Below are 9,340 nucleotides of genomic sequence, written 5' to 3'. Positions count from 1 at the left end.
GGCATTGCAGATGTGCTTGCCTACACGGGGTTGTTAGGAACAACTGGCGCGAACGATATAGCTTTTGAGTCAATCAAGTCTTGTACTTTGTGCTTGAAGACATTGCAATTCTCGATCTAGTGCCCTGGCGTCCCAGAATGATACTCACAACTAACGTTCATGTCATACCCGGGAGGAAGAGGTATTGGCGGAGCCTTAACTTCTCTTAGCTGAACCAAAGAATCCTTAAGCAAATGAGATGACAGAAGACCATACGGCATGGGAACTGGATCAAACCTTCTAGGAGGCCTCCTTGGTCCTTGTCTACCTTGCTGATAGGAGTTCTGTTGTTACGGAGCAAAAGGTTGTCGAGGTGCATAAGGTTGTTGATATTGCATTGCTGGAGGACCAGTAGGAATACCATACGTTGGATGCTGATACGGGTTAGGTGTTACTGCTGCCACCGGATAGTATGGAATTTGGTAAACTCCAGCTCCCCTTTAGCTATTGTGGTATCATTGGTCTCCCTTTTCTTCTTCTTTGGGAATCCGGAATGAGACTTCTTTGCTCCACTAACCACGGTTGTGGTATCTTGTATCTTACCGATCTTCAAGTCGTTCTCAATTCGCTCGCCAACAATGACCAAGTCTGAGAATCCTGAGGTGGTACCTCCAATCATTCTTTCAAAATACGACCCTTGAAGGGTGTCCACGAACATGTCTATTAGTTATCTTTCAAGAAGAGGGGGTTGAACCCTGGCAGCTAGATCTCTCAAATGTTAAGCGTATTCTTTAAATGATTCATCTGGCTTCTAAGCAAGGCTTTGGAGATGAGTCTGATTGGGAGCCATGTCTGAATTATACTGATAATGCTTCAAGAAGGCTTCAACAAGTTCTCTCCAGGTTCGTATATGCGTGTGCTTGAGCTGTATATACCATTCCAGAGAAGCTCCATTAAGACTGTCCTGGAAAAAGTGCATTAAGAGTTTCTCATCATCAGAATGAGCAACCATCTTTTTGCAAAAAGCTCAGATGTGTGTCTTTGGACAGGTGACCCTCTGATACTTTTCAAAGTTTGGAACCTTGAACTTAGGAGGAATTTTCACGCCTGGCACTAAGCACATGTCGGCAACATCTAACCCAAAGGTATCTGGATCTTCCATCGCCTTGAATCTCTCCTCCATCATATGGAATCTCCTTTCGAGATCAGCAGGAGAAGGACCAAATGCGTCATAAACTGAGTCAGCCTTTGTGGTGAAGAAAGCATCCTGATGATCGTCAATCTTAGGTTGGACTCTCCCGTTGACAGGGATATTGAATGGATGAGCAGCATTTTGATATCCTGGACCTCTTTCGGGAGGTGGTTGAGCTACAACAGGTGTACCAGCTCCTCATAATGTATTCACTGGTATTGTCACAACAACAGGGTTGGTGGCGGCGGCTCTCAGATTAGCCTGACGCATTTCCTCTTGTCCCCTAGCCAGAGCTTGTATGGCTTCAACAAGCTGACCCATCTGAGCCTTCATAGTGGCCATATCTTCCCTCATAACAACTTGGTTTTGTTCTAACTGATCCATGAGCAACCTTCGGTTTCCTCGAGTGTTGTGGGAATATCGGGAAGTCAGCTTGATTGTGGATGATTCTAGACAGAAGGGCCAAATGGTAAGTTTTCTGGCTTTTGTCTGATGATATGCAGAATGATGCATGAATATTATATTTGAAGATTTTTTTATAATGATGCATGAATGCATGAATGCATGAATGAGTGAATGGATGATACACAAGCATGGTTCTCACGAGTCAAACACACAAGCTGGCATAGTATCACAAGTTCGAGATACAGATGAAGGATAACATTGATTTCTCTTCATAATAGGGATCTCACTGGTCGTAGTCTAGGGTTATAGATAGGAACCCCAGAGTCATTGAATCATTTGGATGTTCGGCGCTTACGGCAAAAGCTTTCCGGTTGTCAACTCCCTCAAATGAGCCTCTTCTTGATGAGATCTTCGTACCGACCCACACGAGAAAAGCTTCTCGGGGACCCGTACTATGTGACCATCGACATCGGGTTCTAGACAAGGTTCTCAAAGTCACGGACCTTCTTGACTATTTTCCACTTACGACAAAAGCTTGTTGGTCGATAACTCCACCAAGAAAATCTACTTTGAGTGAGATCTTAGTACTGACCCACATGAGAAAAGCTTCTCAGGGACCCGTACTACGCGACTATCAATCTTAATTGGTTAAGAGTTCGATGCTATACAAAGGTCCTTAGAGTCATTGATCCTAATGAAGACATTGACCGCTTACGCCAAAAGCTTGACGATCGTCAACGTCTCCAAAAGAATCTACTCTAAGCGAGGTTCTCGTATCGACCCTTACGAGAAAAGCTTCTCGGTGGCCCATACTACTCAACCTCTCCTATCTCAAGTTCCACTCTAGACTCGGGTAGAAAGTCTTTCCCATGAGGTTTCTTGCAATCAAAGTTGACATCCATTCGGTATCATAGAATCATGGAACCATATAGCAGATATCCAAAGAAATTTAAAGAAAAAGGAAATAAATAAGGCAAGCAATATCAAAAGGATAAGCACCCACACGCGCGAGGAAGCAACCTAGATTGGGCTTGACTTGCTTAGGGAGGTGTCCCCAGCGGAGTCGCCAGCTGTCGCTATGCGAAAAATACAGAGTTGCCATCGGTTTTTATTTATTCCAAAGGAAAGAGAAAATATAGAGAAAACCCCAAAGAATGGTCATCGCAACCACGAACAGGTTCGGAAGTCGGTTATGCAAGAGGAAGGTATTAACACCTCTCACATCCATGGTACTCCATGGGAACCATCTAGGATGTTTGCGCTTGAGTGAATGTTGTTTATCGAATGTTTGCGCTTGAGAAATCAGAGCCCCGTAGTTCGTGGGTTTAAAATGTTTGTGCGTTTTGTTGATTTTATTACCTTGAAGAAGGGTTTTCGATTGTGTCGCCCTAAGGCTCAAACAAAAGGTTTGAATGTGTTGAATTGTTTTTAGGTTTTGAGAAAGTGTTATTGATTTTGGATTGCACTAAAGACTATGGATAAAGGTGAATACCTCGAACTACCAAGTCAAACGTCTTGTGTTCGAAGCATTCAGAATGAGTGTAGGAAAACTCCATTCTCATCCCTTCTTTACCGCTTAAGGCTCGTGACATACAATCTTAATCGTATTTATTGTGTTTTTGAGTTTGATTTGAAAAGGACCACTTGATGTTGGATCAAGGGTTTGCTTATTGATTTTGATTTGGAAAAAGACCGTTTGACGTTGGATCAAGGGTTTGATTATTGGTTGTGAAAGAGTGAGTGTTCCTAATGCCTAAGGATAGCTAGCAAGCAATAATAAATAAAGCGAGTAAAAACATACATCGGAAAGGGGAGGGGGTACATGTAAAGTACAAGGGAGTGCAGGAAATAAAAGGTCTCATTGTCAGGTAGTTCAAGAGAAAGTCTTGTGTGTGCATAGTGTCATAAACTAGAAAGCGCATAAAAGATTACAAGTTCTTCTTGATTCTTGAATGCTCATTTCCATGTTCGGGTTGAATATTTATCCAAGGCCTTTTGCAAGGGTCCTAATGAAAAGTCCCTAAGTCCATTCCAATGTCCTTTCCATGCATATGAATTATTGTCTTTTGCATTTTTAAGTTCATTTTAAGATGAGATGTACAAGATAGAATATAAAGCAAAATAAAGCAAAGTGAGTTAATGACAAAGATAAATGTTAGAAGCGAAATTGTAAAAGTTAGAGGTTAGATGAAGAAATTAAAAAGTTAGATGCAAAAAAGTAAAGAGTTAAAAGTTTGGTAGATGTTAGAGCATGGTATGATAATATTCAATATCACTATCAAAGTCAAATTCCAAATAAAATTCTAATATCAAAACAATTCTAATATTATCAAACAACTATCAAAATAAAGATCAAACTAAAATCAAAACAATTGTTATTACTAATGTTAGAATGAAGATCTAAAATTCAACCGATTAACAAAATTAACATTTCTAAAATATTAACAAATAATTCTAAACAATTACCCACATTAAATTCTAAACAAAATCAATTCTAATTAAATTCTAAACAAAACAGTAATGTCCAATTATTCAGCATGGGCCAAATCCATTCCAGGCCCACACAGGGGGTTATTGAAGGTTTGAGTTGGTGTATGAAGCCAATAGGGGGGTGTGAGGCCACAAAACAGTGATTGGGCCTTAATTGGGATTAGGCCCAATCCGGATGGATATCAAACGAGGGAACGCAAGGTTCCCCTAATCTTCTTCCCTTCGCTTACGACCAACGGCAACTCAATGCAAAACGCCGATCCCGGCCACGTCGGCGACGCAATACGGCGGTCCCTACGTCGTCCGCCGTTCCGACCTCCCTTCCCCAAAACGAGATAACTTGATCATACCATTTAGAAACGTCTAACACGATCCTTCGACGCGGTAAACCGATTATGAACGAAAACAGAAACAGCTTTGTGTTGCTCTCACGAATCAGATCGAATACTCGAAGCGGAATGAACTCGGTGACGACTCACACCACAACACCAGAATCAATCATTGTAACGGGAACAAACAACCTACCGACGGATGCGACGGGAACGACGGAGACGGCTGAGAAAATTGGTACGCTTTCACTCCTCCGTTTTCCTTCATCTTCTCTTCCTTCTGTCCGTTTCTGGCGATGGAGACGACTCTGATTCAATCGACGGAGGCTTTGTTTGGTTACTCCAGTTGACGAACCGCGATTCGACTTGCAGGAATTAGTGGAATCGTCGTCGTAACACTGGATTGATATCAAGTGATCGAAGCGGTGATGCAGCGATAAGGCGTTCTTGGAAGGATTGTGTGGAAGGAGATTATTGAAGCCAGTTACCTCTCCCGCAGGTTGAAGAAGAAGAAGGAGAAGTAATTCTACAAGTTGCGTTTTTTGGAAGATTTTCGAAGAGGAAGACTTCACTCAGTTCTGATGTTTATATAGAGTTATTTGTATTTAGTTTGAAGTCTTTGCTTGAATGAATGCTGTTGCGTTTTGGAACTTCTCATGCCTTTCATGACGTGGCTCGCGTTTTGTATGCTTTTGCTTTGGCATTTTCACTTTTGATGTTGCGTCTCGTTTGGTGCGTTTCTTATGTGCGGCTTTGGTTGCAACAGCTTGTTTACGTTTTGCAGTTGTTGTGGATTTTTGGTAGCTAGCTTCGTTTTGCGCCCTCACATGTCGTTCACGCGTTTGGCTCACGTTTCGATTGGTGTAGTTGTGGGTTTTTGAGTTGTAGCTTGGATGCGTTTTGGTGGCTTCCGCATTTTGCACCCTGCCTGCTACTGCATTGTACTGCAGCTAGTGTGGTAGCTTCTGCAGCCTTTCATTGCCGTTTTGCATTTCTGATGGTGCGTTTGAAGCTTGGTTGTTGCCGTCGGCTGGCATGGCTGCTACATTTTACTGCTATGCTGTTTTCTGTTTACAGCTTTGGATTGGTTTACGGCTTATTGTTGTACTTGGATAAGTTTGACTTTTTTCAATTGCTTCACATTGAGTCACGTGTTGTTAGCTCCTTGTAGCTTGAATGTTACCTGCATTTCCATGTATTACTGCTATGGGCCATGTTGAATAATGGGCTTAGGATTGGTTAAATGGTTCAATTGATTAAAATATGGAAATGGTTTTGGATTGAAATTGGTTTAATGGATTAACATGTGGAAGTGAATTGGTTTATGGGTTAATGGATATTGGATGTGATTTGGATTAATGGTTAATTGGTTATTAGAACTGGAACTAAAATTGACTAATGGATTCTTGGATCTAAATGGTTGTTTGGATTTTAAAATGTGGATTGTGGACTTTTTTTTTGTTAGAATGAAATTTTAAAAATGGACGGGCTTTAACAAAAAAAGATGGTAAATGGGCCATGTTGGAAATGAACAAGTCTAACCCAATTTGATACGAAATAAAAAATGAATTTCTAAAATCAAGTTGAAACTTCTAAAATTAATTCGAAATAAAATGATGAAATTATTTCTAAAATCGAATTTAAATTCACAAATCAAAATCTAACCTCAAAAAAATCAATTTAAACTTCAAAAATGTATTTGAACCAAAAATCAAATTGAAGCTAAAATCGACTTGAAAAAATAAATTGACACAATGTTGACTGTAATGATAACATGCAATGAACTGATGAATCCAACTGACACGACTTGTAAATCGAATTGAACCATGCTTATTCAAATGAAATGAAAGGGTAAGGCGAATTTTGGGGTATGATAAAGATCAATCAAGAACTTCTGAAGAAAAACACATCCAACAACTATATGAAGAATACAAGATCTAATAGAAGTATCTAGATTCCACGCACTCTGATTCACGCCTAACAACGAAGTATTCCAAATATGGTATGAATATTTATATGGAGAAAATTGAAGACTCTCCTAAACTGCTATGGAAAGGACAATAAACTTAATATCATTGAAGTCCCATCATTGGCAAGATATCAACATCAATTCTTCATCCAACGGTATCATCTCCAAGCACTATAAAAGACCCAACTACATCATACCAAATACAGAGCTATCACACAAGAATACTGAAAATTAAATTCAATCATTCACTAATTCTTGTTCTATATTTTCACACGAGTTGTTGCTCTTAGTGTGAAACTCCCTGTGTTCATATTGCTTACTTAGAAGCACTAAACACCTTCTTGTATTTCTAAAATAGTTGTTGAATATTTCCTCAAGTGACTTGTGAAGTCTGTAGACTTGAGAGGGCTAAGAGATCACTGTACTCTTAGACGTTGGTTGTAATCTTTCTAGATTATTGGATTAAGTCCTTATTGAAGGCGAAATCACCTAGGCCGGGTGGACTGGAGTGACTTTGAATTTCAAGCGAACCAGGATAAACTTCTGCGTTGGTTGCTTTGATTTTTCGTGTGTATGGTGGTTGCAAAAGTTTTTATTGTCAGTGAAAACAATCCAAACCCCACTTTCTTGTTTTTCTCTACCTTCAGTTGCCACACACAAAGACAAATAACAGATTGGTGAAGCTGAAAGATTCAAGAAGCAAGAATCGAGTAAATATTTTGCAGAAGAGTTTAGTATTAGACTATACACAAATCAAGATCCAGATAGGATATTTATTTTTCTCAGCATTGTTGTGGATTAGTGACTGTACAAACTCTTGCAATATTTGTCAAAATAAAAAGGAACAAAACAGGTTCCAATGGGAAACCACTTAAAAGTGGAGTAGGCAAAGCGATGACAGACGTTAAACCACTATACATTCTGATGTACTCTCTCTCTCATATTTTAATTTTCGTAGAAAGTTACATGCTTAGATATTCAATTTTTGGCGTAGTTTATCGTTTATTTAGTGATGATTAAATTCTGGAAAATTAGTGTTGTTAGAATCCAATATTAATTGAATCAATTGTACATGACACATCTCGTGCAATCTACAATCACTCAATTAATCATTATCTTTGAACAATCTGTGAAATTTGTGAATTGTGTAGTTGTCAACGTGGTTGAATTCCAATACAAACATAAGATCTATATTTTCGCTTCAAGACTTCCACGCACAATTGTGAACTTGCTATTCACTTTTGGAAATCTATTGGCTTCTTGGACCCACTATTCTTCCAAGGGGATAATTTATATGATTGGATTAGACATAACATCAATGATGACTCTATCTTTTTGACTGCTTGCTGGTAGTTATGGTGCGCTAGGAACAAAGTGTGTCTTGCGAATGAAGTAATATCTTTCTATACTTTGAAACTCATCATAAGGAATTATGCTACTCTGTTAGCTAAATATTTTCTCAAGCATAATATGTCTCATCCAATGAGAATAATCACGTGGAATGCACACAAAGATAGTAACATGATTTTGAATGTTGTTGGTAGTAGTCTCGGTAATCCCGACGTTTTGGGTTTCAGTGGATTGATTCAAAATGCTGATAGTGCATGGGTTCATGATTTTACGGGTAATATTGGTTATTCCAACATCATTCATGCTGAGCTGATGGTGTTATATCATGGTTTGTGTATGGCATTAGAACTTGACATCAACAAAGACTTTATGTGTTATTATAACTCTAACTCTACTATCAAACTTATCTCAGAGTTTGTTAATGCTTGACATAACTATGCCACGATTCTTTTCACAATATTAAAGAATTTCTCTCTAGGAAATAACGAGTTTAAATATTTCATACTCTTAGAGAGGAAAATGATTGTGTTGATATTGTCTTTTCCAGAACCTCTTATTAGAATCATCACTCTCATGCTATGGAACTTTATTTTTTAGATAATTAACTTATTTTTTCCATTGTACTAAAACAATGGCAAAACTAACATTGACAAAAAAATATTTAATTTTTTAAATTTTAAATTAACATTATTTTTTGACTTTTTAATTAAAATTTTATTTTTAGAATTTTAACTTTAATAAAATAAAAATTATAATTAATTCTTTATTTAATGTTTATTTTTTATTTTTGAGTATTTATATAATACTTAATTTTTATTTTTTTTATATTTTAAATTATATTTTATATAGATAAATAAGCAATTTATTTTCTTATCATATCGGCTGATTTCTAACCTATGTGATAAGGGTCCAGAATTAGCTTTATCATATACTATTGTGTCATTAAACACAAATTAAACACAAATTAAAACATAATATACTATTGTGTCATTAAACACAAATTAAAACAAAAGTTTTAGAACATACAAAAAAAATTATCGAAAAATTCCTCCAAAAGAGAGTTTGGAAAAATCCTTTCAAAAATGTCAAAATTGAAAATTTAAGTAACGATTGGAAGGTGGTGGATTGAGAATTCAAAATAAAATAGAAAGAAGTGAACTAGAGTTTATTAGATTTTAAGACGGTAATTTGCATTCAATTAACTCAATTAACATATATTAACTGAATTATCTCATTTATCATAGTGTTAGAGGTCATATATTCAAATCCTGATAAATACAAATTAATTTAACAATTATTATTAATTTTGATATATATTATTTTTAAAAGATATTGTTTTAATTTTCTTGCAATCTTTTTAATTATAAAAATTAAAGAAAAATTTGTGATATATATATTTTCTATATTTTATTTCTATATTTTATTTTTTTATAGCATGTTAGATAAATAAATTAAAGACAAATATCAATATTTTTGATTTTTCACATAGGGAGTATAATAAAAATTAGAGATAATAATGTCTAAAATAAAAACTCTAATATTTAAATTAATATCAACAATAAAATCACATAAATTTTTTACAATATCGTTAATAATAAATTAAGATAATTTTGTTTAGAAAAATAA

At 36.6% G+C, this 9,340-nt stretch overlaps 1 long non-coding RNA gene across 1 annotated transcript; it reads left to right on the top strand.

Moving 5' to 3' along the window:
• The first annotated feature begins 4,024 nt into the window (after nt 1–4,024).
• On the top strand, nt 4,025–5,647 carry LOC127098350 (uncharacterized). The gene is made up of 2 exons (XR_007793337.1): nt 4,025–4,633; nt 4,768–5,647. It is a non-coding gene; the product is annotated as an uncharacterized LOC127098350 (long non-coding RNA).
• The last annotated feature ends 3,693 nt before the right edge of the window (nt 5,648–9,340 follow it).

This window comes from Lathyrus oleraceus, chromosome 6 (genome assembly GCF_024323335.1).
Source record: "Lathyrus oleraceus cultivar Zhongwan6 chromosome 6, CAAS_Psat_ZW6_1.0, whole genome shotgun sequence".
NCBI lineage: Eukaryota > Viridiplantae > Streptophyta > Magnoliopsida > Fabales > Fabaceae > Lathyrus > Lathyrus oleraceus.
Note: the sequence above shows the minus strand (reverse complement) of the source record. Positions and strands in the feature narration are given on the sequence as shown.